Here is a 27,736-nt window from a genome sequence, read left to right on the forward strand (position 1 = left end):
ATTCTGTGTGTTTTCATAATGTTTTAAAGTCAAATTTCCAAAAAAATAAAATACTCTTGGAAATTGATTTGAATACAAGGAATTTAAAGATACATTTGGGAAAATGTCCTGTATTGTTTTTGAATCTTCCCATTTATAAACATAATGTATCAAATTTGTTTAGGATCTCATTTGTACCATTCAAAAATGTTTTATAAAGTTTTCTCTATAAAGGTATATTTAATATTTGTTATACTTCTAGAAGCCCTGTTCTGTTTGTGGCTTTTATGGCTATTTTATTGAATATTATAGGTTTTTAAAAATTTTTTTTAAATTTTTATTTCTTTTTTTTGAGACAGAGAGAGACAGAGTGTGAGCTGGAGAAGGGGCAGGAAGAGAGTGAGACACAGAATCTGAAGCAGGCTCCAGACCCTTAGCTATGAGCACAGAGCCCGACACAGGGCTCGAAGTCACAAACCGCGAGATTGTGACCTGAGCCGAAGTCGGACGCTTAACCGACTGAGCCAGCCAGCCTCCCCATTGAATATCATGTTTTTAAATAAGCTATTGCTGATTTGTAGAAAAAAATGTTTAATTTTTATATGAATCTATCATATAAAATCAGCATTTCTAGGCCAAATTGCTAATGTGGAACATATTTTTGTTATAGTGAATGAAAAATATAATCATGTATTATCCATCAATATGAAATCTCAAACCTATATCAAAAAATATAACTGGAAAACATACACAAAAATGACTATATGTGACTTAGTCTTGTTTTAAGATACAGAATGTTAAAAAATACTTATTGTTTATCAGTCAATTTGGATGTTAAGAAAGTTATTTTATGTGTAGTAATTTATGAAGTTTACATGCCATTTACAAGATGGTGCAATAAATCATAGAGAGAGCCAGATTCATTTTCTTATAAAGAACACAGAGCCAAAACTTATAATGAAATACCAAAAAATTTTCTGAAATAAACTTATTCACCAAGAGAGGTAATGATTTGGGTCTTAAAGAATATCGAGCAAAAAGGAAGGAATGAAACTTAGAGAAGTTTTTGTTGCTGTTTGGGAAGGAGATAGCATCAACAAGTAAGATGAATAAGGAGCAATTTCAGGCAAATGCCAGATATTGGGAAATAATGTGGATTTTTAAAATCAGTTTTGGTCTAATATAGAGACTCTGTAGTAGAAAGGATTTCAGGGGAGGTAGTTTGGGCTTATAATGAATGCTATTGTCTATTATCTATCTATCTATCTATCTATCTATCATCTATCTATCTATCCATCATGTATCTATCTATCTATCTATCTATCATCTATCTGTCATTTAATGACTCTCTGCTTTCACTCTTACATGAGCGTCTTTGAATGACACTAAAAAGAATCATTAGGCAAAATCAAGGATTCTCATTATATGTGACATATTTGTAGAATATATTTATCATTACATTGGCAAATCCCATAACTGTTTTTGAAGTTAAAGGTGTCTGGGGGATGAAGTCAAGACTGCATTATCACCATCTTATTGAAGATAACCCTTTGTGGTAGTGATAGCAATTGTGGGTGATTTGGGTGGGGTTTTGGTTATGACTTAAAAGTTATCATTGAAAACATTCATATATTTATTTTTGCAACCCAAGAATTATATATTGATGTTTCATTATCCAAGACTTTTATGTAAACTTATGTGTGCCACAGCTTTAGTATTCTTGCCTTCAGGAATAGACAGTGCTTTTATGAATTCTCTGCCATTATTTGATATTTGTTGTAGGAGGATAAAATATACAGCTGATATTGATAATGATCGTTTGATCTTTTAACTTGTATTAATATAATTGTTTTTTAGCTTACTATTTTTTTAAATGTTTTATTCTTGAGAGAGAGAGAGGCAGAGAATCTCAGGCAGGCCATGTACTGTCAACATAGAGCCTGATACAGAGCTCAAGTACACGAACAGTGAGATCATGACCTGAGCTGAAATCAAGAGCTGGATGCCTAAACAATAGAACCACCCAGGCACTTCAAAGTTTATTATTTTTATTCAAAAAATATTTTAATGTAGATTAAAGAGTCAAACAATAAAAATGATCTGATTTATAATGAGAAAAACACATTTTTTCTCCTATTTCACATTCCCTATCCTTAATTTCGCTCCCCCATACTATTTCTTAATTTTTCTGGTTTAGGTATTATTGTGATGGTTAATTTTATGCGTCAACTTGGCTAGGCCACGTTACCCTGATATTTGGTCGACTGTTTTCTCTGGATGTTTTTGCGATGGTATTTGTTAGATGAGGTTAACATAGAGCAGTAGATTTTGTATAAAGCAGATCACCCTCCATAATATGGTGGGCCTCTTTCAATCAGTTGAAGGCCTTTGATCTCAACTCTACCCTGGGTCTCCAGCCTGCTGGCTGGCCCATCTGCAGTGTTTAGACTTGTCAAACCTCCACATTTATGTGAATTAATTCTTTCAAATAAGTCTCTTTCACCCCACCCCCATCTCTCTACCTCTATTTATTTATGTACATATATGCACATCCTGTTTATTCTATTTCTCTGGAAAATCTTGACTAATATGGATATTGCCTTCCAAATTTGGAAGATGAATCTCTACCTTTTCTTACCTTCTACCACTTCCTTTCTCCTCATCTTTATAGTATAATCACATCCTAATTTTTACTTAAATCAATATTTTTCGTGAGTGCATTTTTAGAACTATATCATTATTGTTCACTGTTGTACCATATAATGAACCATAAACATGTCTTCATTCTAATACTTTTTCTTTCTCCTAATGTTAATCACTGTCTCAGTTCTTCATTTGCATGCTTTTTTTTCCTAAGTGTTTTATTAATGCTATAGGACACTTTTCAATATGCTCATACACTACTCCCTCTGAAAACTAAATGTATTTATTACTGATTCTCTCGTCCTTGCCAGCCTAGTACGCCAGCTAATCTGAATCTCAGGTTTATAATTCCAGGTCTGGGCTACGTATGACTGATTGGTTAAGTCAGAGTCAATAATTCATGTTCTAGGTGCAAGAGGGGACTGTTAGACAGAATTCTAGCTTTACAGCTTCTGTTGTAAGAGGAGGATTATGTTTCACCTGGCTGGGGATTTCCATAACACTGGAAGGGGCTTCACTTTCTGAGTGGCCAAGTTGAATTGTAAATGGCTGCTATATCCTGACACTGACTTACTACTTGGCCTTTATTATCAACTGCATTCATTCATCAAAATTCATATACAGACACAGAATAGATAAGTGAATAGAAATTGGGAAATTAGATTTTAATCCCATGTCTAATATTTATAGAGTAGGGATTGATCTAGATTGTTGTACATAATGAAAGATTGCTATTTCTAGTGAAAGTTGAGATCAGGTTTTGATTTTCACTTAGAAAGTCACCAGATAATTTATTTTAATTATCAGTATTTTACAAGCTTTTTTTTTTTTTTAACATTTATTTATTTTTGAGACAGAGAAAGACAGAGCATGAACAGGGAGGGTCAGAGAGAGAGGGAGACACAGAATCTGAAACAGGCTCCAGGCTCTGAGCGGTCAGCACAGAGCCCGACGCGGGGCTCGAACTCACGGACCTCGAGATCATGATCTGAGATGAAGTTGGACGCTTAACTGACTGAGCCACCCAGGCACCCCTTTTACAAGCTTTAAGATATAGGTTCTATCTCAAAAAATGAGGCCAAAACCTCAGAAAAATATCTTGAGATGGTGGATTTTTGCTGTTTTGTCTTCAATTCCAGTAAGATATGGAAGGGGGAAATATTTGGACAAAATGAAGGAAATAATGAGGAGAATGGAATTAAACGGTTGATTTTTTAGTATTCAAACTGAAGGAGTTTTAAAAGTTTTGAGTTGAGTATTAGTAGATTCTAAAATATATACCACCGTAATGTACCTACCCATATTTTTAAGACATGGGAAGTCCTAAATTTCTCAGACTCTCATCCATAAGTGACTAAATGAGGCCGATGATAACAGTCTTAATTTAGGAGTAGGGAAAATGTTTTGTTCTCTGAGGAATGAGTTTTTATTTATAATGTGCGCTTCATAATTCTAAATTGTTTCCAATGTAATTATTTTATGAGTAAAAGTTTTATTTCTTTATGATGTCAGCTGAAAGAACTGTCTGAAAATCAAAAGGGAAATTTTGGCATCATACTTACCAACACATTTTTTATTACATTGCATAATTTTTTAAACATATTTTTAATGTTTATTTATTTTTGAAGGAGAGAGAGACAGAGTGTGAGTGGGGGAGGGGCAGAGAGAGAGAGACATAGAATCTGAAGCAGGCCCCAGGCTCTAAGCTGTCAGCACAGAGCCCTATGTGGGTCATGACCTACGTGGATCTTGAACTCACAAACCGTGAGATCATGACCTGAGCCACCCAGGCGCCCCTACATTGCATAATTTTAAGAAAATTCCCATTGGTAGTAAATAGCCAAAAATTAGAGATGTGTTGATTACCTTCAAGTTACCTATTAGTTATTTAAGAGTTAGATGTCAAATTGGAATTTTTTACTCATGTTTTGAATACTGGATTGAAACAATTGAATGCTGGGAAAAGTCATATGTAGGAAATTAGTAAGGATGTAATTGAGCACATACAACTCTTTTCCTTTGAAAAAACATGGAATGTGTTACAATATGAAACAATTTGTGTGTGTGTGTGTGTGTGTGTGTGTGTGTGGAATATACCTCAAACAAAATTGTTTTTAGAAAGAAAAATACCTTAATCACTAATTTATTAAAAAAAAATTATTGACTTGTAGAGTAGATTCATTTATTCATCCAACAAATATTTTGAATTTTAATTATACATTGTGAAAAATGCATGCATGATACTCTGCTTACACTCTTGTTATCTAATATTATAATAAAAACATAATATATAATACGAGTTTAACTATCTCAGGTAATATTTTGAACAGGTGCTGCTTTTTTCCAACATAGAAGTCCTAATTTTTTTTCCTGCAAAGGGAAATAAAGATATCCATAATAATCTGTCATAGATTTGGTGTGATTTGTGTTCAATTTGGGAAGAAGTGTTCTATGACCAGATAATATTTCCTATACCTGGGATACAAATTCAGATTGAAAGAGGAGCCCTGTGCAGTGACGTTTTGTTAAACTCTAAGGTGATGTGGGCCATGGATTGCAGGTAAAAGACGACTGTTATGAAGTGATTGCCTGTAAGGAAAAGATCTTTGAGAAAACTACTTACATTCACTCAAGTATGTCAAAATATTACATAAATGCTGCACCTTGTATTGACAGCATCTGTTCCTTGTCCTGGCCTAAAGGGTGTCAAACTAGGTATAAATTCAAAAATGCAAATTTTATTGCTTCCTTTCAAAGCTAAATTTTCACATTATACCTCAAACCATGAATAAATTCTACAGATTTACACTTTCTTCCCCTTCACCTCATCATCAGTCCTCTTTATTCATGAAAAATATGCTTGACTCTCCATGTATATATTCTTTTAATTTCCATCCTGCCAAAGGACTGAACAGAAGTATGTTTGTAATTCTAATACTGATGATGTTGATGATGGCAATGATCACAGTGATGATAATGTTAAAGAAAATGATTTTGATAATAATGATTAGCATGATGATGATGATGTTATTTTTTTCAAGTTTTTATTAAATTTCCAGTTAGTGAACATACAGTGTAATATTAGTTTTAGGTATAGAATTTAGTGATTCATCATGTACATACAACACCCAGTGCTCGATGATGATATTTCTGATAGCAGTTCCAAGTTCTTACTCATTTCTGCATTGTTGGTTGTAGGGAAGAAGAAGAAAACCATTAGTATTTTCAGACAATTATGAAGAATTAGTCTATCAGGAAGAAGACACTATCATAAATATACTTTATATCCATTCTTTCCATTTGCACTGCCAGCATTAATCTCTCTACTCATTGATTCATTCATTCATCTATTCAACACATGCTTATTAGGTATAACTAAGGTACTAGAATACCACAGAGAGCAAACATAGACACAGCTATTACCTCCATGGACCCTCAATCGAGTAGAATACATGAAGGTTAGTTCCATAAAACTAATTGAAAAATTGCATCTATAATAAGTGCCATGATTGAAAGTGACATAATGCTACTACAGCGTATAAAAGAGGGCTTTGATATAAATTATGAGCAAGGAATTAATGAGCCTTAGGAGTTAAGGGAAGGCAGGAAAAAAAAAGTATCCGAGGAACAGCAGTCAAGAGAAGCACGATAAGAATATTAGTGATTGAAAGGCATTTTGTCTGAATTAGAGAAAGCTAGGGGAATGTGGTTCAAGATATAGCAAGAAAAATAGGTAGGACCATACCAAGCTGAATCCTGTTCTCTTATGTTACATAAAAGGGGAAGTTTGATCAAAATATTTTAAGTTGGAGGATGCCCCGATAAGATTTGCATTTTGAAAAGGTCACTCTGACTTGGCTGCTGTCTGAAGGTAGTTGGAAGGGAGCATACTGACTGGATAACAAGTCATAGATTTAAAAGAAAAAAAAAGTAACCTGGTATTTGGCATGGCCAACTACTCTGTTTTAATAAGAAAGAAATGAATGTCTAAGAGATACAATAACTTTTATAATTAGTACCAGAACCTGATTTAAAAGAAACCGAATTTAGATTATTTATTCTAAATATTTTTCAATGATACTCTGACATGTAGTTATTAAGTATTAGAGCCAAACTTGCTTAACTGTTTGTGCTCTTAGATCAATTTCTGTCACCTTTACTTTGCCATTTCTTCCAGAGTTCTCATTCATTTTCAATACTTTTTGCTATTTTCTCTCTCCTGCCAAACAAATACATCATCTTGTAATTCTGAACTACAAAAAAATCTGTGATACCCTAAGGCTCTTCTCGCACATTTCCAATGATGTAATAACTTATTCATAAACATACTATTTTTCCAATAAATTGCATGTTTTCTGAGGGTAGAGGCAATAATTTGATCTGTTTTCCTTCCACTAATTCTGATTTGATGTCTTGTATGTAATGGGTGTGTCAACAAGGATATTACTTTGAAAACCATTAATATTCTTTATGAATACATTACATTGTATTACCATATATTTCTGAAGAACATTTTGTCATTTAAGAATAACAAAAATATATAACCATAGTTTTATTCATGCGCATTTCACCAAGTACTAAGGCTGACATGGCGAAACTTGACAATCCTAGAGGGAAGAAGTAGGAACTGCCTATTTACCAAGTCTTTCTTCGGGTCAGAAAGATTTGCCAACATGGTTGTGTATGTTTGTGACCATTTCATAATTTTTATAATCCAGCCCCTAAAATCAATTATTCTGAAAGCCAAAATAACTGTTTTAAAGGTGAGTAAAAAAATACTACAGACCTCCCTAAAACTCTTCAATAAATTCTCACTGCACTTAAAATACAGTCCAGACTCCTACCACATATGAAGTGATCCTATGTGATGAAGCCATGTGGGGGCCTCCCATCTCAGGTCCTTTCACTCTGCCCTCAGTCACTGTGCTCCAGCCACTACGTCTTTTCTCAACGCTTCAAATAGTGCAGGCTCACCTCAGCCTGGTGGCCTTTGCGCTGGTTCTTTCCTGCTCTCAAGGTTTCTTCCTACACAGTCTCCTAGGTCTCATTTCTTATCATATAGATCTCAGCTTCAGCATAAGCCTCTCAGAGAGAACTTCTCTGACCATGTCTCCAGTACCACTCACCCTCTGTCACATCACACTGCTGTATATCCTCCCCAGGACTTCTCATGATTTGACATTTTCACAGATACGCACTTGCATATGATCTGTCTTCTATAACGACACGTTCCATGAAAACAGAAACTGTGTCTGTCTGGTTCACTATTTTATTTCTAGAGAACAGAATATCACCTGTCACTTGGAAAGTACTCAATAAATATTTGTTAGAAAAGAAAATAATTCAATGAGTAGCCAAAGAAATCATGCTATTCTTTTTTTAAATGTTTATTTAGTTTTGAGAGAGAGAAAGAGCGAGAGAGAGCAAGGGGGGGAGAGGCAGAGAGAGAAGAAGACACAGAATCCAAAGCAGGCTCCAGGCTCTGAGCTGTGAGTACCAGAACCCAATGTGGGGCTCAAACCCATGAACTGTGAGATCATGACCTGAGCTGAAGTCGGATGCCTAACCGGCTGAGTAGCCCAGGTGCCCTGAAATCATGCTATTCTAAGGCCTCCTCTGGACCACTACCTCAAAGCAGCTATAGGCACAGGGTTCCAGATCTTTCTTTCATTGACTGAATTCATGACACCTATATTACCTTCCAATTTACTATGAGATGTGTTCAGAGAGAAATATAAGAGAGTTTTATGGCATTGGGTGTAAAGAAAAAGAATCCAAGAACTTGGAATAATAACTGGTTTCCTTCATTGGGAGTTAAATTTACACCAATATGCTTTAGAAAATTGAACTCTTTGGTAAACCATGCCTTTATAGAACTACAGAGAGCAGCTATTAAAAATAATGTAAGCTTGTATATTAGCAAGTGTAAAGTAAGAGGGATTGAGAGAATGAAATATTCAGAGAATAATTTAACTACCTGTTATACTAGATTAAATAAATATATATTAGGTGTGATTCATCAGGACAGTTTAAAAAAAAGTGGTGACCTGAAATTGTGTCAGAAATAAAATTAATTCTGACAATCTATTCATACTATTCTGATGATTTGGATCTTCAAAGGAACCTCATACTATTCTAGCTGTACATTCACAAGACACCCAGCAAATACTCTTTATACACCGGGCTTCATTAACAGAACAATAGTAAATTTTTATATAACATTTATCATATCCCAGTTACTGTTATATGTACTTCACATATGTTAACAAGTGTGATCTTTATGATGGTCCTTCAGAGTGACTAATTATTCCCACTTAACAGAGAAGACTAAGTAACTTGACCAAGATGAAACTTATCAGAGCTAACATGTGAACATAAGCAGTCTTTCTCTAGGTCCACACTCTTGATTACCATACAATGCCACTTCTCACACAATCCTCTTCTGTCCGAAAAATAATTATGTGTGTGTCAAATAGAGTCAAACGTGGCTGACAGAGCTGGGAAATGAAGTCAGATATAATAAGTCTGAGCAGTGAGAAACAGAGAACTAAGGGGAATTACAGAAACTTTTAAATGATTCAAAAAAAATTTATTTGGGTTCAAAGGGATTGTCTTAGCTTAGGCTGCTATATCAAAACACCAGAGAGGAGTGGATTAGAATCAACAGAAATTTATTTCTCACAGTTCTGCAGGCCAGGAAGACCATGATCAAGGCAGCAGCACATTTGGCATCTGGTGAGGTGTCCTGGGGCCTCACATAAAAGAAGGGGGCAGGTAGCTCTCTGGAGTCTCTTTTACAAGAGCACTAATCTCATTCCTGAGGGCTGTAACCTCATGACCTAATTGCCTCTCAAAGGCTCTACCTCCAAACACCATTACATTGGAGATTAGGTCTCAACATATGAATTTTGGGGGAGACACATTCAGTCTGGTGAGGGAAAGATTTTGGTTGCTTTCTCTCCGGTTAATTTTGCCTGGTATAACCTAGAGTTGTAAGCAAATTTCTTAAATTCTGAAAAAGATAGTTTATAACTTTAGAATAACTAGTGGACTCTACTGTACCTGATACCTTAGAAAAACTCCTTATTTGTGAATTCCAAATCGTTTTAGGTACATTACAGCAGTCTAAACACATTTCTGAAACTTACTTTTGATGAAATCACATAGTCTGTTTTAGTTGCTTTTATACATATTTACAAATTCTTTGTCCATTAAAAAAATTATTTGGGGGTGCCTGGGTGGCTCAGTCAGTTAAGCATCCGACTTTGGCTCAGGTCATGATCTCACAGTGAGTTCAAGCCCCACATCAGGCTCTGTGCTGACAGCTCAGAGCCTGGAACCTGCTCCAGATTCTGTGTCTCCCCCTCTCTCTGCCTCTCCCCTGCTCGTGCTCTGTCTCTCTCTCTCTCTCTCTCTCTCTCTCTCTCAAAAGTAAATAAACATAAGAAAAACTGCTTGTATTGAAGACATATTCAAAATTACATAGTGGCATATGAAATATATATAGAGAGATATAGATAGATAGATAGATAGATAGGGGAGATAGGGGTACAAGCCCCAGCTGTACTACCTACCACAAATAAAACTTTTTGCCAAAATGCTTCTTTTGGACTCATTTCCTTACTTTTACTCTTATTTACTCACTCATTTCCTTTACTTTTACAGCAAGAAGTATGCTTCCATTGCTTTTATCTGCTCAGTAATTTTCTGGGGGGATTTTCCTTCTATTCTTTTGATTCTGATTATTATTTTTTAATAAATATTTATTTGTTTGGAGAGAGAGACAGAGACAGCGTGAGGAGGGGAGGGGCAGAGAGAGGGGAAGAGAAAGAATCCCAAGAAATCTCCACTTAACTGACTGAACCACCCAGGCACCCCATCTGATGATTCTTTTACTCTTGATATCCCCATATTTTACAGCAAACAGACCTTATTAAGAGACAATCAAACATATAGATTCTGTCTGTCTGTCTCTCTTTGCTAGGCATTTTGTTCTATTAATATTTATTTATTTTTGAGAGAGAGAGTGTGAGCAGGGCAAAGAGAGAGGGAGACACAGAATCTAAAGCAGGATCCAGGCTCCAAGCTGTCAGCACAGAGCCTGATGTGAGACTTGAACTCATGAATGGTGAGATCATGACCTGAGCCAAAGTCAGACACTCAACTGACTGAGCCACCCAGGCGCCCCTTTTATTTTTTTAATGTTTATATATTTTGAGAAAGAAAGAGAGAGAGAGAGAGAGAGAGAGAGAGAGAAAGAGAGAGAGAGAGAGAGAGAGAGAGAGAGAGAGAGTGTGTGTGTGTGTGTGAAAATGTAAGGAAGGAAGGGGAGAGAGAGAGAGAGACAGACAGAGAGAGACAGAGATCCCAAGCAGGTTCTATGCGCTCAGTACAGATTCCAACACAGGGATCGAACTCACAAACCATGAGATCATGACCTGAGCCAAAATCAAGAGTCAGATGCTTAATGGACTGAGCCACCCAGGTGCCCCTCTTTACTAGGGATTTTAATCTTCCCAGGGTAGGAAGGCAGCTGGAAATGGGTAGCACTATAGATTAAGGTGTACTGATTCCCGATTCTTTAATCTCTGAAGTTGTGCTGTCTCCTGTCTTTACCAAAGATTGGGTGATTCCTCCACTATTGTGATTTAATCCACATACTTTCAAAAAGTTGCTGTATGCATGCTCAAGTCAATAAAGTTCCTCTTCTACTTACTATCAAGGAAACTAAATGATACTTTGGAAATAATTCCCATTCTAATGATCATCAGAATTGTTACCTGGGCCATATGAATTGATAGCTATGAAAAGGATTAACTAGAAAATTCTACATAAGCAATCTTTACAGACCACCTAGACAATTTGCAGTACCCAGTGCAAAATGAAAATGCAGGCCTCTTGTTCAAAATTATTTAGACTTTCATATGATGACTGCCATTTTGCATTCCCCCAAATTCACGTTAGATGCTTAATACCCAATGCAATCATAGTGGGAGATGCGACCTTTGGGAAGTGATTGGTGTACTGCCCACCTGAATCAGAATAATGCCCTTATAAAAGAGTCCCCAGACAGTTCCATTGCCCCTTCCTCTATGTGAGGACATGAGAAGTCGGTACCCCGAAGAGCGCCCTTATCCAATTATGTGGCACCCTGATCTTGGACTCTCAGCCTCCAGAACTGTGAGAAATAAATTCCAGTTTTTTTATAAACTACTCAGTCTGTGGTATATTGTTACAGCAGCCCTAAAAGACCAAAACAGTGACAACGGAGCATTAAACCAAGTATGGAGTCCACATGTTGCATACCTGTGAAGCTGGCCCTTGCATACTTATTATAATGGACTTAAAATCAGATATTCCTGGGGCACCTGGGTGGCCCAGTGGGATAAGCATCCTACTGTTGGTTTGGGCTCAGGTCATTATCTCACAGTTTCATGAGTTCAAGCCCCACATCGGGCTCTGAACTGACAGCGAGGAGCTTGTTTGGGATTCTCTCTCTCTCTCTTTCTCTGTCCCTCCGCCACTCACATGGTCTCTGTCTCTCTCAAATAAATAAATAATCTTTATAAATGAAATTAAATTAAATCAGGATGTTCCTTAGACATCCTGATATTTTTTAAACATAATGTCATTGTTAATACCTCTCTTCTTTCTTTATTAACTATTAACAAGAAATAAATGAAAAGAAATGTAATTCCAGTAATCCCAGGACTGGCAGTGGTATTTACTATGGGCAAACTATAATAAGACCAGAAAAAATTAGATGTATATTTTACTATCAATTAAGACAAATATAAATATTCTGATTATTGGACTGAAGACTAATCTGTAGTATAATCTGTAAAAAGTTGTTAATATTTGTACCATGGAAATAATCTTTATTTTTGTAAAGTTTATCCATTAGAGTATTTGGATGCGTTTCATTTACAATTATAAAGTAATGAGATAAATAATTCTAAAAGTATTTTTTTAATTTATGATTTCTTAATAACTAGCTGTATGATCCTGAAAAAGTTAAAATATTTTTGTACATCTTTTTTCTCATTCTCAAAAAACTTCAATTTTTCTTCTTTTATCTCACTGGGTCATGGTGAGCATAGAACATGAATTCCCTGAAAATGGGGAAAAACACACATAAATAAAGTAATAGCAATACTACTGCACTTATTAGTATTGTCATTATATTATGTCACTTCCTAGCTATTAAATATCCAAGATGGAGCAGGGAAGCTAAACTTGTGGTATTTGAAGTTTTTTCTAAGGCACTTTTAATTAAAGAATAAGAGGGAAATTTTTTTGACTGATTTATAAGTTCTAAATACTGTGACATATCTTTCTGACCGAAGATTGTGTTTTGATCATGTGGCACTATCCGTGGTGCCTAGCACAGTTTCAGACGTGTAGTACTTAGTATAATCTCTAAAACTTTGCCCTGTGGTGTCTCCATAATCTAACTTTAAGGTTAGATTCCCTTTGCTAAGGGAATGGGTTAATTTATTTTCAAATAGGTATTGATTCCTTCTGGCATATGATTTTAATAATCAAAGGACTTAAGAACTTTGAGTTCCACTCACCATGCATGTTTCCCATTGTTACATTTTGATTTGCCAAGCTTTTGCCATTTCTCTGTTTCTGTATTCCTTGAAATGACAGTTTAAGCCTCCTAATTTTTCAAAGTATAGATAGTTATAAAAGAGCATTGCAGGTTCAGATTTTTCATATGTTGAGTTAACACCATTAGATACTGCCATGAAAGCAGGTGAATCGGCATAAATCATACAATCATACAGCTGGAAGAAAACTCCAAAGGTCACACAGTTAATTCTCTTGAATCCACATAGACTGCCTTGAAATTAACCTAGACAAATAGGTGTCTGTCCAAGAACGTAAAGGTCAAATGGCACCATGAATGTATGAACACCCATAGCCAAGTGGAGTATGAGGTGATTATTTTAGGTAATACAAGCACATTAGGTAATACAAGCACAATATCTTCTTATTAGTTTAATCATCTGAACATAGGAATATTTCCATTTATATAGTAGTGCTGTTAGCAGAAGAAAGTGATTGGAAGTCTGAAAGATGGTATTAGAAGGATTTTGTTGAAACTGAAAAAAGAAACTACATACAAAATGCCCGTATCAGTTATCTAACGCTGTGTAACAAACCACCACGAAGCTTAATGACTTAAAACAATAATAACAATTTATTGCCCATGATTACAAAACTTGGGCAAGGCTCAGTGGGAATTGATCATCTTTACCCATATGGTGTTAACGGGAGCATGTTGACTTGGTTTGTAGGATACAAGAGAGGCTCTCTCACATGTCTGGCAAAACAGATAGGGATTGCTAGAACGCATGGAGAATGCTGAAATTCTGAAAAAGAAGTCTTAATTTTTTTTTACATGGAGACTTACTCTTCAAAGACAAAAATGGAAGATCCATATCTTTTAATAACCAGGGATATTGCTCATAGAGTGTCACATCTGCTGTATTTCGTTGATCAAGCAAGTCACAAGGCCAGTGGGCACTGCTAAGAGAGGTAGAATAAGTCTTGATAGGAGAAAGGCAAGGATGTACAAGGAAGGATCAAATTTCTAGAAACAAATCTCAGTAAAATCTAGCATGATAAATCATGCCTCCTCCGGTGAGAAATATATCCACCCCCTGCAACACCTCCCCAAACACATCTCATCATAGAATCAGACTTGAAGTCCAGTATCTTTTGCTCTGCGTCAGGGCTGGCTTTGAATGGTACTTCCTGGGTTCAAGTCCAGTTCTTCTGGAGAATTGAACATTTAAAAGGCTGGTTATCAGGGCACCTGGGTGGCTCGGTTAAGCGTCAGACTCTTAATTTCAGGTCATGATCTCATGGTTTTGTGAGTTCGAGCCCCACAGCAGGCTCTGTGCTGGAGCCTGCTTGGGATTCACTGTCTCTGTCTCTCTCAAAGTAAATAAATAAACTTAAAAAAAATTAAAAGGCTGGCTATCTGCCCCTAGTATTATTCATGAGTCAGGGATGGGATAGTAGAGACTAGAAGGGAAGGGGAGAAAATAGGTACAAGCAGAGAGGAAGGCAAACTATAAGAGACTCTTAAATACAGAGAACAAACTGAGAGTGATGGACATTGAGAGGGCACTTGTTGGGATGAGCACTGGGTATTGTATGTAAGCGATGAATCACGAGAATCTATCCCCCAAAACAAGAGCACACTGTATACACTGTATGTTAGCTAACTTGACAATAAATTATATATAAAAAAATAAAAATAAAGAGTGGAAGAATATGCAGCACATAGCAGTCTGCTCTGTAGCTCTTCTGAAATCCAGCTGTTGCTTGCTTTCAGAGCCTCCTAATTACGCAGACAAGGAAGGTTTTCTGAATAGAAACCGGTTCTGGCCTGTGAGAACACATTCACTGTCCCATGGCTAGCCTTGGCCCCTGGCTCTATCTTCTGAGCTATCAGCTTTGTTCTGAGACGCCATTCCCTTATCATAAGAAATAACTATTTTTTGCTAACTTTTCTTCCTGATACTAAACACGTGGTGGCCGAAGTCTCTTTTCATTAGGAAGTATATTAATCCCTATTAGCCCAAGTCTGTACATATTTCTAATAACTTTGTATTAAGTTGATGTATGAAATTATAGTTCATTTTATTAGACAAAAGCCATACCCACAATGTCTTCAAGATAAGCCCTTCTCAACTTTTGGCTGCAAGCCATGGTTGTGTACTGGACATTGCCTTAATATTCTTAGAATAGTTTGTTTTGTTTTGGTTTTTTGTTTTTTTTTTTTTCATGCTGGGGGAATACAGGATAAAACTCCTTAAGTCCTTCTGAGCTTTTAAAAAGAGGTCTTATAAAACACCCTGGATTTGATCTTTTAACTGGCAGTGCCCTGAATTTGATCTTTGCCTGAGGCTATTTTAACTTTGAGGCTGGGATTAGGAAAAAAAAAATTGCAACCTGGAAAGTCCTCAGATAGGAATATTTCCTCTATATTTTGTTTCAAAATGGAATATTTTCTCCTTTATCTCATCACCCATCTTCTATTTTATCATACCCAGTAAAGAAAGTCAACTGGCACTTTAGACATTTGGCCTGGGTACCTTCTTATTCAGATATATTTTCTACATTTTATGCCAGTCAGCACTTTTGCCAATTTTCCCATCAATGGAATAACACTGGTTTTCTTTCCTTTGGTCTTCTACCAACAGTGTCCTCACTGCCCATCCAGCCCAGGACCACTTGGTTATAAGCCAAGACCACTTATTTTAAGTTTCTGTCATGTAGCACGCCATTTCCACATATCAACAGCTATCTTATTTACATATTACTGAGTAAATAATCACTAAACACTTAGCTACTTGAAACAACCATAATTTTCCACTTCCCACAATTTTATAAGAAAGTAAGACTCTGATGGATACGTCTACTGCTCAATGTCGTGTTGGTTGTGGTCACTTAGCTATTTAGTGACTGCTGCATCTAGCTGGGAGCAAAGTTGATTCTGGAAGATCTCAGATAGTTTTAGTCACACACCCACTACTTTAGTAGGGGTAGATAGAATGTCTGCTATCAGACTGGGCCTGCCTGCATATTTTCTCTCATTATTCAGTAGTCTGATCTGAACGTCTTTGCACAGCAGCTAGATCCCAAAAAATTAAAGCAGAGGCTATTAGTCCTCTGGAGACATAAGTGTAGATTTGGTGGTACATCTTCTTCACTACATTCTATTGGCAAAAGACAGCCACAAGGCTAGCTCAGACTCTAGAGGAAGATACCACATCCATGTATCGATGGGACTGTGGTATGTATGGACATGTCAAACTGAACAAATTCTTCGAAGTTATGCTTAAACATAATCTATCACTTCCTAGGATAATTCTGGACCTATAGTGAGTGATTAATAAATGTCAGTTGTCTTTCATTGACACCCATCAGATGATGTATATGTTACTCCTTAATAATGAATGTATTTATTAAATAATAATTTGAAAAATAAAATGAATTTTACTCTCACTACAGTAATCTGGTTTTCAGTTTTAAATTTCTCCTTTTGTAAAAAATATTTTTTAAGTTTATTTATTTATTTATTTATTTATTTTTGAGAGAGAGAGAGAGAGAGAGAGAGAGCAGGGAAAGGGCAGAGAGAGAGGGAGAGAGAGAATCCTAAGCAGGCTCCACACTTTCAGCGAAGAGCATGACACAGGGCTTCATCTCATGAACGGAGAAATCACACCCTGAGCTGAAATCAAGAGTTGTACGCTTAACCAACTGAGCCACCAGGTGCCCCTTAAATTTCTCCTTTTTAAATAAAGAAGGAATATTTTCAGTGACAAATGATTTTGAGAGATCACGTAGTATCGTGACTACAATAGATTTGGCAATTCCAAGGTCATTGGTGCCCTTGTCTTTTTATATGTCCTGAAGACTTTTCCACTACTTTGAGGATTAAAAGAGGATGAGAGAGAGTAGAATCTGTGAATAAGAACTATTCAAACTTTACTGCTTAACATATTATAGGATGTGGGGAAGAGAGAGATTGTCGTGAAGAGATGTGTTTCCACTACCTCAGCCTTATCTACTTCTATGTAAGGAATTTAAATTTAACAATTTAAAACTTATGTGAACTTCCCACGCTCTCTTTCTTCAATCTTTGATTGCATTGCTGGCTCCAGCCCATGAAAGTATGTGCTGTGTAGGTGAGATGCAGTCATCTAAGCAATGAGGTAGGTGTGCTGAAGTCATCGTCTATATTTTCTATAGATACAAAGTGGAATATTAGATTAATATCATGTGGCCTGATTTTTACCACCCCCCCCCCATTTTTTATACACAGATTTTTTTTTTTTTTTGCTTCTGAACAGTTCCATTGGAGTATAGGACAATTTCTAGCTAAGTGCATTCAGGAGTGTTGACATCTTATTTGTTCGGTGTCAGGCTTCAGAGAAGGAGTTTAAAAGGCCCTGGAAGCCCTGATGATTAGGAGACTCAGGTGACACACCGGCTGTGACATAAGCTGCCGTATGTGGTGTCACTGGCCAAGGCCGCTGGGTTCTGGCAGAGCAGTCTCTACCACCGGCTGAGGAGAAGACATACTTTCATCTTCATGAGTGTGACAGACATGTCAGAGAGTCTTTTCAAAGCTCTGCGTTGGCCACGCTGAGAAAGAGCATTGAAATATGTTTGCAGGAATGAGGCGGAGAGCCCTCTGTCCCCCAAAATCTCTGCAGGGAGCAGCAAGAGAGCCTTGTGTTTTTGTCATTTCCCCACGTGCATCGCTCAGTCTACACAACGGTGTTCACAGAGTGAAGAGGAAAGAGAAGGGGCTGAAAGGGATCTGAGGGTAAGGGCCAGGGTAGTGACTTGTGCCAACTCCAGTCTTCAGTGAGTCCCACTCCCGCACAAAGATCAGAAAACTGAGAAAGATGGCAATAGTGCAGTGCAGGTGATCGAAGAGCAAAGGCTGAACCCCATTCCCGTAGAGCTGAGGGGAGCCAGAGAATGAGGCCAGAGGTACAGATCATCAGAGAGGAAGAAAAGTTTTACAAACTGGCCTCTGGGTTTCTACAAGTGACACGCTAAAGCCCAAAGGGAAGGCTCGATGAAGGGAGTGGTGAGAAACTTCTGGAATACAATGTGCAGTGACTAAGAAAAAAAAAAGACATTTTGGGAATGCTGAAAAATAAAATTGTGTGAAGGCTCTTAAACACTTCATTCAGGAGAAAAATCCATTAAGTTCTTTCTTCACATCAGACACTGTACTAAGTATAAAAAAAGAAAGGCTCTAAATTTTGAGATAATCATTTTTCATATTGTAAAAATAGGCATACAAACAAATAATTAGGATTCAATGCTCAGAATACTAAAATACATAAAATTATAAACTATCTCCACCTTCCATCCACAGCATTGTCTCATTTTTTTTTTCTTTTTACCAGATGAGACTCTATTTGCAAAGGTAAAAATGTCAGTAAGAAAATGAAATTTGGCCAGTATTTGTGAATTTTTATCTTCTAGTATGGGGACATTTCAAACTTCCCTTTGTTTTTAATGTGCGGAAGAGTTGTTGGTAGTTCTGTCCTGTCCATTGAGTCTTTAATCTGGGACTGATTTCTTTTTTTTTTTTTTAATTGCCTGTTTATGTTATACATTTCTACTCTTATAAATAACTCACTTCCACCAGGCCAATGTTTTTTTAGTTTGCATATAAATTTAATTCTGCTGTCCATGCTCTTGAATCTTCCTGAAGCTTTCCTCTCCATTCTTAGATCCAGTCTAATTTTAAAACATTTACAGTGAAAGGCACGAAGGAAAGAACATGGCAAGTTATATAATTATAATAATATTAGCATTTATATTTACTATGTAATTTGCTGACTAATTCACATGAATCATCACGTCTAATATTTTCAGTAATTTGTAAGTTCAATACTACTTTTTTGTTTGTTGTTTGTATAAGGCATTATAAATTAGATGAAATAAAGCAACTTGACCAATGTTAAAGGTTCAATAAGGGACGCATTAAATTTGGGGACCTATACACTATGTCATAAAATCTTGCCTATTTTGCTAAGCTTAAAATTTTGTCACATAAAATCAAGAATATAGGAAATGATTTTTTATACATTAAAGAACAGTATTTGGGATTTATGAAAAAAAAACCACACTACGTGATGCTTGGAACAGCACAATTCAGGTCAGTGAAGAGAAGTAGTTTTGCCTTCTAAACCAACATGTTTAGTTGAAGACAATAAGAACTATTAAAATAAAAATATATTAGGGGCACCTGGGTGGCTCAGTCGGTTAAGTGTCCGACTTTGGCTCAGGTCATGATCTCACTGTTTGTGAGTTCGAGCCCCGTGTTGGGCTCTGTGCTGACAGTTCAGAGCCTGGAGCCTGCTTCAGATTCTGTCTCTGCCCCTCCCCTGCTCTCTTTCTCTCTCTCTCTCTCTGTCTCTCTCTCTGTCTCTCTCTCTGAAATATAAAATAAAACATAAAAAAAATATATTTCGGCTTCCAGGAATATGGGCAGACATATGTGTTCCAATTTCTCCCCCTGAATAATCTTTAGTTTTGTTCCAATTAAAAGCCCTGGACGTTATATTAAAAAAAAGAAAACAGAAAACAGAAAAAGAAAAGTAGAGATAAGAAGAAAGACCAGCTAGAAACCCAAAAAGGACCCCAAAACAACATGGTGGTGGTGAGTTCCTGGGTTTTCGTTTTGCCTCATATCACACACTTGGAGTTTAAAAAATTGCCCACCTGGGAACACCAACGGACACAGATAGTGCCCAACAAAAGCCTGCTCTCTCTAGCGAAAGGGCTAGGAAAGAATTTTTAGACCACCGATGCTCATCTTAGCTATACAGCACCAAAAGATCTGGCTCCGCTCCTATGTCAGCAAGGCCTGAATGTATAGCCCACACTTGTACCTCTGTCAGGCTGTCAGTAGGCTCCCTCCTCCCCCACCAGGCTGGAGTCAGGGACAGCTAAGTGGGGAGCCTGCACTTTTATCCCTGCTGAGCAGTAACAGATCCCCACACTATGCAATGCCAATGGAGTCCATATGACAAACTTGGACTTGCACCTCGGCAAGCATCAACAAATCGGTCCTACCCCCAAGCGCTGTGTCAGTGTGGACCACATGTGGAGACAATCTCCCACTCTGCTCAGCAGAGATGGAGAGCCATTCCCCTGCACCGCCACCACCTCCGTGAGTGTCAGGAAGCTGTCTGGGGGAATCTAGACTTGTTTCCACCAGGCAATAATTCAGTGGGACCCCTGCCTTTTGCCCTGCTAGGGCCATGTCAGAAAAAGCCAGTGACAAAGATGGGCTCAACATTTCCCTCAGCATGACCCAACTTGTGACAGGTTTCTTCCTGCCTCTAGGTCTCTGACCATCCTTTCCTTAGAGCATTTACTTGAGAAAAGTTGTAATCGCAAAATCTTCTTCTTCCCCTTTGAGATGTAAATATTTTTAGAAGCTTCTTGCAGTTTTTGTTTGTTTGTTTTGTTTTGTTTGTTTGTTTATTTGTTTTCAATAATCTGGGCCAGTCATTCTCAACTTTGGGAGCCATCCCTTTGAAATCTACTCATCAAGGAAGACAGAGCTCCTATCCCCCAGTCTCTATGGGTGGATAGAAATTTCACTTGGGTGGGTAGATGGGTACCTCACTCCAAATTGTACAGCAGTCTCCTATTACAAAGATTCCAGGAAGTTTGCTTCACTTTTGTGTGAAGCTGAATAGTGAACACACACTGCCTAAGATCCACCTCCAACCCAGCTCTTAAAGACTCCCCAGTCCTTCCTTTACTGCAGTTGAGTTTAGACTGTATTTTAGTCTGTCTCTTCTATTGCCTGTTTAACTTGGTGCAATTTTTGCTTTAACACTGGCTCAAACATGCTGTCTCATAACATACTACAGAAATGTTTAGGTTTTAAACAAAAATCACACGTTATACTGAGAGCCAGATGGATCTGAAGCTAATGGTAAAGAAGATAATCAATAAATGCTAGCAGCAAGATAATAGAAATATTAGAAGTTTCTGGTAAATATTTTAAAGTAAGCATGGTAAACAAAAATAGTGCTTCAATGGACAATTAGGACCGTGCTTGAAGCCAAAGGAAAAAAAAAAAAAAAAGGAAAGATTTAGCAAAGAAGTTGGAGTTATCAGCCAAGATCAATCAAAAGGAAATTTTAGAATGAAAACAACAATAATCAAAATACAAATTCAGTGGATTGTCTCATCATCAGAATGGAGGTGTGGTATTTTTATATATTTAGAAACTTTGTGCTGTCTGTCCTTATTTTATTTTACCAAATGGTTGAAAGAGAAATACTATAATCAGCCTATGAAAGTAATTAGAACATTTGTTAAAATAAAAATGAATTGTTCTGGTAGTCGGCCTCACCTGTATGAATTTGCTCCATTTAATTGGATTGATGAAGGTTTCTAATTTGGTAAAACTACCATTTTAGGTTTGTATAATTGCCATAATGTATTGGCAGGTCCTGTGTTAATTATTTTCTGTTTATCATTTTAATATTTCACAAAATATGGGGCACAAAAAATTGTTGTTACAGAAGATAATTAGATAGTCTATGGTCTTAACGTTAAATAACATTGTGTTACAGAGAGACAAAGATACTCCTTTGTTTTTATCTCTGGCCTCCCTACTGCTCAGAAAGGACATATCTGTTGAATATCACAATTTCTTTATAATCTCTCTGTCTTTTTACAAATATAAAGCTTCAGGCTCAGAATCTTCGGCTGGCACAATATTTAGACACCTAGGTAGGAGTTTGTAGCATTGCTTTGTTTTCACAGTGTTTACTTTATGGTTGTCTGTTATTTATGAAAAACATCCTTGTTTTCCATTATAGTGGTGATATAAAATTTCCTTTTAAAAATACATTTAACGTTTTTTTGAAAATTCAATTTAAATGAAAATAATAAGTAATAAGAACACATACGAGATGAAAGCAGCAAATGATAATGGCATTATGCTAATGCAGAATATTAATTATTACACATTAGTTCATTGGGTCTTCCATTAATTATGAGATTAATGTCCCGGTTTCACAAGTGCAGGGACTGAAGCTAAGTGATTTATTCCAGGTACCACAGATAGTTACAGTTAGATCCTACATAGTATACATTCAGCTCCTGGGTGAGTGCCTCTCCTTTAAAACAAATTAAGAAGTCACTCTTCTTCTCTATAGGAATTCTAGTCCAGGTTATGTGGTTCACTGTCTCCAACGCTGATAAAATAATTGTGGAAATCTTAAGTTGTTTCCTCTAGCAAAACTATGCAATTTTTAGTAGTAAACACAAATGAGATTAAAAAATGGAAATAAGTCATTATAATCTCTTTAAAGGATACCTCAGATGAACTTATTTTATTGATTTTTTTCAATATATGAAGTTTATTGTCAAATTGGTTTCCATACAACACCCAGTGCTCATCCCAAAAGGTGCCCTCCTCAATGGGTGCCATCACCAACCCTCCCCTCCCTCCCACCCCCCATCAACCCTCAGTTTGTTCTCAGTTTTTAAGAGTCTCTTATGCTTTGGCTCTCTTCCACTCTAACCTCTTTTTTTTTCCTTCCCTTCCCCCATGGGTTTCTGTTAACTTTCTCAGGATCCACATAAGAGTGAAAACATATGGTATCTGTCTTTCTCTGTATGGCTTATTTCACTTAGCATCACACTCTCCAGTTCCATCCACATTGCTACAAAGGGCCATATTTCATTCTTTCTCATTGCCACGTAGTACTCCATTGTGTATATAAGCCACAATGTCTTTATCCATTCATCAGTTGATGGACATTTAGGCTCTTTCCATAATTTGGTTATTGTTGAGAGTGCTGCTATAAACATTGGGGTACAGGTGCCCCTATGCATCAGTACTCCTGTATCCCTTGGGTAAATTCCCAGCAGTGCTACTGCTGGGTCATAGGGTAGGTCTATTTTTAATTTTCTGAGGACCCTCCACACTGTTTTCCAGAGTGGCTGCACCAGTTTGCATTCCCACCAACAGTGCAAGAGGGTTCCCGTTTCTCCACATCCTCTCCAGCATCTATAGTCTCCTGATTTGTTCATTTTGGCCACTCTGACTGGCGTGAGGTGATATCTGAGTGTGGTTTTGATTTGTATTTCCTGATGAGGAGCAATGTTGAGCATCTTTTCATGTGCCTGTTGGCCATCTGGATGTCTTCTTTAGAGAAGTGTCTATTCATGTTTTCTGCCCATTTCTTCACTGGATTATTTGTTTTTCGGGCGTGGAGTTTGGTGAGCTCCTTATAGATTTAGGATACTAGCCCTTTGTCTGATATGTCATTTGCAAATATCTTTTCCCATTCTGTTGGTTGCCTTTTAGTTTTGTTGATTGTTTCCTTTGCTGTGCAGAAGCTTTTTATCTTCATGAGGTCCCAAGAGTTCATTTTTGCTTTAATTCCCTTGCCTTTGGGGATGTGTCAAGTAAGAAATTGCTACGGCTGAGGTCAGAGAGGTCTTTTCCTGCTTTCTCCTCTAGGGTTTTGATGGTTTCCTGTCTCACATTCAGGGCCTTTATCCATTTTGAGTTTGTTTTTGTGAATGGTGTAACAAAGTGGTCTAGTTTCCTTCTGCTGCATGTTGCTGTCCAGTTCTCCCAGCACCATTTGTTAAAGAGACTGTCTTTTTTCCATTGGATATTCTTTCCTGCTTTGTCAAAGATTAGTTGGCCATACATTTGTGGGTCTAGTTCTGGGTTTCTATTTTATTCCATTGGTCTGTGTCTGTTTTTGTGCCAATACCATGCTGCCTTGATGATTACAGCTTTGTAGTAGAGGCTAAACTCTAGGATTATGATGCCTCCTGCTTTGGTCTTCTTCAAAATTACTTTGGCTATTTGGGGCCTTCTGTGGTTCCATATGAATTTTAGGATTGCTTGTTCTAGTTTTGAGAAGAATGCTGGTGCAATTTTGATTGGGATTGCATTGAATGTGTAGATAGCTTTGGGTAGTATTGACATTTTGACAATATTTATTCTTTCAATCCATGAGCACGGAATGTTTTTCCATTTCTTTATATCTTCTTCAATTTCCTTCATAAGCTTTCTATAGTTTTCAGCATACAGATCTTTTACAACTTTGGTTAGATTTATTAGCTTATAACCTTCCAGATGTCAAGTCCCGCTTGCTGTCGGAACACACTCCGTCTGGCCCCTCCACTTTTGCAAGCCAGACTCGGGGGCTGTGCTTGGCCTGCAGGCCGCCCCTTCACCCAGCTCCCTCCCGCCAGTCCATGGAGTGCACACTGCCTCTCCGCCCTTCCTACCCTGTTCCATGGGCCTCTCATCTTCGCTTGGCTCTGGAGACTCCGTTCTTCTAGTCTTCTGGTGTTTTTCTGGGTTATTTAGGCAGGTGTAGGTGGAATCTAAGTGATCAGCAGGACGCGCGGTGAGTCCAGCGTCCTCCTACTCTGCCATCTTCCAAGGATTCCTATTTTATTGATTATTACAACATGGATCATTTGTTGAAAAGCATGGCAGGCAAATAAGACAAGGGATTCTGATGTTCCTCCTTTGGATGTCATCTATTTGTAAAGAACCTAACTCAACAAAAAAAAAAAAAAAGAAAAGAAAAGAAAGAAAATGAAGAACTATTAAATTAAAAGACAAGCTGTAAATTAATATAAAACTTTGCATTTAATAAGTGTCTCAATGAAATGTACAAGATTGAAAAGCTCGGGCTGGATGGGTGGATGGGTTAGGAGAGAAAGCAAAAGAGTGTATTTGCATAAGTTTTACTCTAGAATTGAATTAAATGGTACAACTTCTCAAGATTCAGTGCAAAAATCACATATGTAGCTATGATCAGGGAACTGAAATAGATAGCTTTTATTATTCAAAGAAGTAGACTATGATATTAATCAAAAGAAACCAAAGAGAATGCATTTTACTTATTTGATGAGCATATTTGGACAGATTTTAATGTACACAATGGAGACAACTATAGCAAAAAATCTCAGTTCCTTCTTTCCTGACTCTTTGATGCATAAATCATTTTTGGTTGAGATATTCATTTAAGATATTAAAGCCTTTACATTTTTTATAAAGTTGTAGAATTATATGTAAAAGGATGTTTCTAATGGACTGACTTTTATCAAACTTCCAAATCCTATTTTCTGAAACTAGTCTTTTGGACCCTTTTTTAGAAAGTCATATAGACAAAATAAAAATGCAAAAAAAAAGGGTATCTGTAATACATTTTTCGTCGATATTTTTTTTTTGGTTTCTTGCTTTAAAATGACAAAAAAACTGGAGTGCCTGGGTGGCTCAGTCGGTTAAATGTCTGACTTCAGTTCAGGTCACATTATCACAGTTTGTGGGTACAAGCCCTGTGTTGGGCTCTGTGCTGACAGCTCAGAGCCTGGAGCCTGCTTCAGATTCTGTGTTTACCTCTCTCTTCCCCTAACCCCATCAAAAATAAGTGAACGTTAAAAAAATTTAAATGACAAAAAGCTCTGCCCAGATGATGAAAATAACTAGTCTATTGCCCCAAAAGGACAGAGAAAGAAAGACAGTTAGTCATTAGATTTTAGTAACTAGAGTAAAGATTTCCTGAATTTTTACTCTTTTCAACTCTGGTGATGGACTTAGGATGCATACTATATTATTAACTTCTGAACATATAGACTAAAACAGGCATGGGTTACAGCTTTGGGTAAATTTATTTATATATTTTTTAATGTTTATTTATTTTTGAGAGAGGGAGAGAGATTGTGAGCAGGGAAGGGGCAGAGAGAGGGAGAGACACAGAATCTGAAACAGGCTCCAGGCTCTGAGCTGTCAGCACAGAGCCCCACACGGGGCTCGAACTCAGGAACAGCAAGATCATGACCTGAACCGAAGTTGGATGCTTAACCGACTGAGCCACCCAGACACCCAGCTTTGGGTAAGTTTAGTAAACCAATATCAGTAAAACCCATCTGAAGTCATTGGCCAGTATAGTGGGTCCACTTTACTTAGAAGTCCGTATTAATAATTACTTTGGACATAATGTCAAATCCCATCTATATAATGTGAGACTCATAAATATGAGACTCCATGGCCTTAAAATCAAATTGTTGACTACTGACACTCTATAGATCTTTAGACAATTCTAGAACAACTATGAGCTCAAGGTGTTTATATTGTTTTTAATTATTACAAAATGACTTATTTTGTAACAATTAATTGTACTATCAAGATAAAAAGTAGTTCTGCTAAAATGTAGAATTGCAACTGATTAGTAAAAACATCAGAAGAAATTCTAGAAGATACCTCAGTCCATAGATGTGCTCATAGCCACACAAAGAAGATTGGGATGCACTGCTGACACCTTGCGTTCAAGTTGCCGCAATCAGATTCATTATTTTCCCCCCTTTCTGCCCCCTTTCTTGGTTAATTTCTTTGCTATCTTTTTAGTCACCAATGTGTAAACTTTGAACTCCTTCCTCCTCTTCACTAAGTTCTGGTCATTAAGTTCTATGGTTTTACCTCTGAAATGCCTTTTGACTCAGTCTTCTCCGTTCCCTTTTTATTTCCTTGATTCAGAGCTTTACTGAGCTATCGCATTATGCTACTAACTGGTCTTCCAATCTCTCTAGCCTCCTAAGGTACTTTAGGAACCTTTGATTGTTTTGTACTTTTCAGGATCAAAATCTAACTTTTTGATGGTACCATTAAGGTCCTTCCTTGCTTCAGTATTGTTATTACTAATGGGTAAAACTAAGGCTTTAGTGTCATACAGACCTGGATACAGATTTCATCGTTATCACTTTCTGTGTGTTTTGCTCAAACAGGTTTCTTAACTTTCCTAAGAATAGTTTCCATATCAATAAGTTAGTAATGATAAGAGCAGTAATTTTTGTGAGGGTTAAATTTGTTATAGTCTACTTCAAGTGCTCAATGTGTGATAAGCATTCAACATGTTAGTTTTCATTTTTGTATCTCATCATTTTAGCCACCGTGCCGATTACTTGCTATGCTGTTTTCAGATTCCATCTATCTGCTTGGGCTTCTCTCTCTGATGAACTCCTACTTGCTCTTCAAAGCTCTATTTAAATGCTACTTCTTCCGTGAAGATTTCATTGGCTGAACTGAATTAATCACTCTCTCTTCTGAGAGTCACATTTGCATGAGTTTAATGTGTTTAGCTGACTAGTAGAGATGTGTAAACAATTGAAGTCTATTATGCTCCCACAGCAAACTTTGTGATAAAGATATGATGCCTCTGATTTTCAGAAATAATTTCAGTGTAAGCAACTACATGGAGAAGGCATGTATGTATTTTAAGAGACCACACCCCAAATGTTTCTACTACCTTAATTATGGTGAATCCTTCTGAGAAGCACTGATCTGCTCTGTGGTGTAACCTATGTACAGGATTAAATGTTTGATGATGTGAGACAACATTTCAGAACAAAGTAAGGATAGAATTAGAATGGGGATTTTAGACACATAAGAAAAATGTTCTTATTAATAGCCAAATTTAGGGCAAATCAGCCAAATTTCCCCCCAAGATGAATAAATTGGAAGACTTACGCATTACATTAAAATCATTGGTACACGTACAGT

The sequence above is a fragment of the Prionailurus bengalensis genome, chromosome D1 (assembly GCF_016509475.1).
Source record: "Prionailurus bengalensis isolate Pbe53 chromosome D1, Fcat_Pben_1.1_paternal_pri, whole genome shotgun sequence".
NCBI lineage: Eukaryota > Metazoa > Chordata > Mammalia > Carnivora > Felidae > Prionailurus > Prionailurus bengalensis.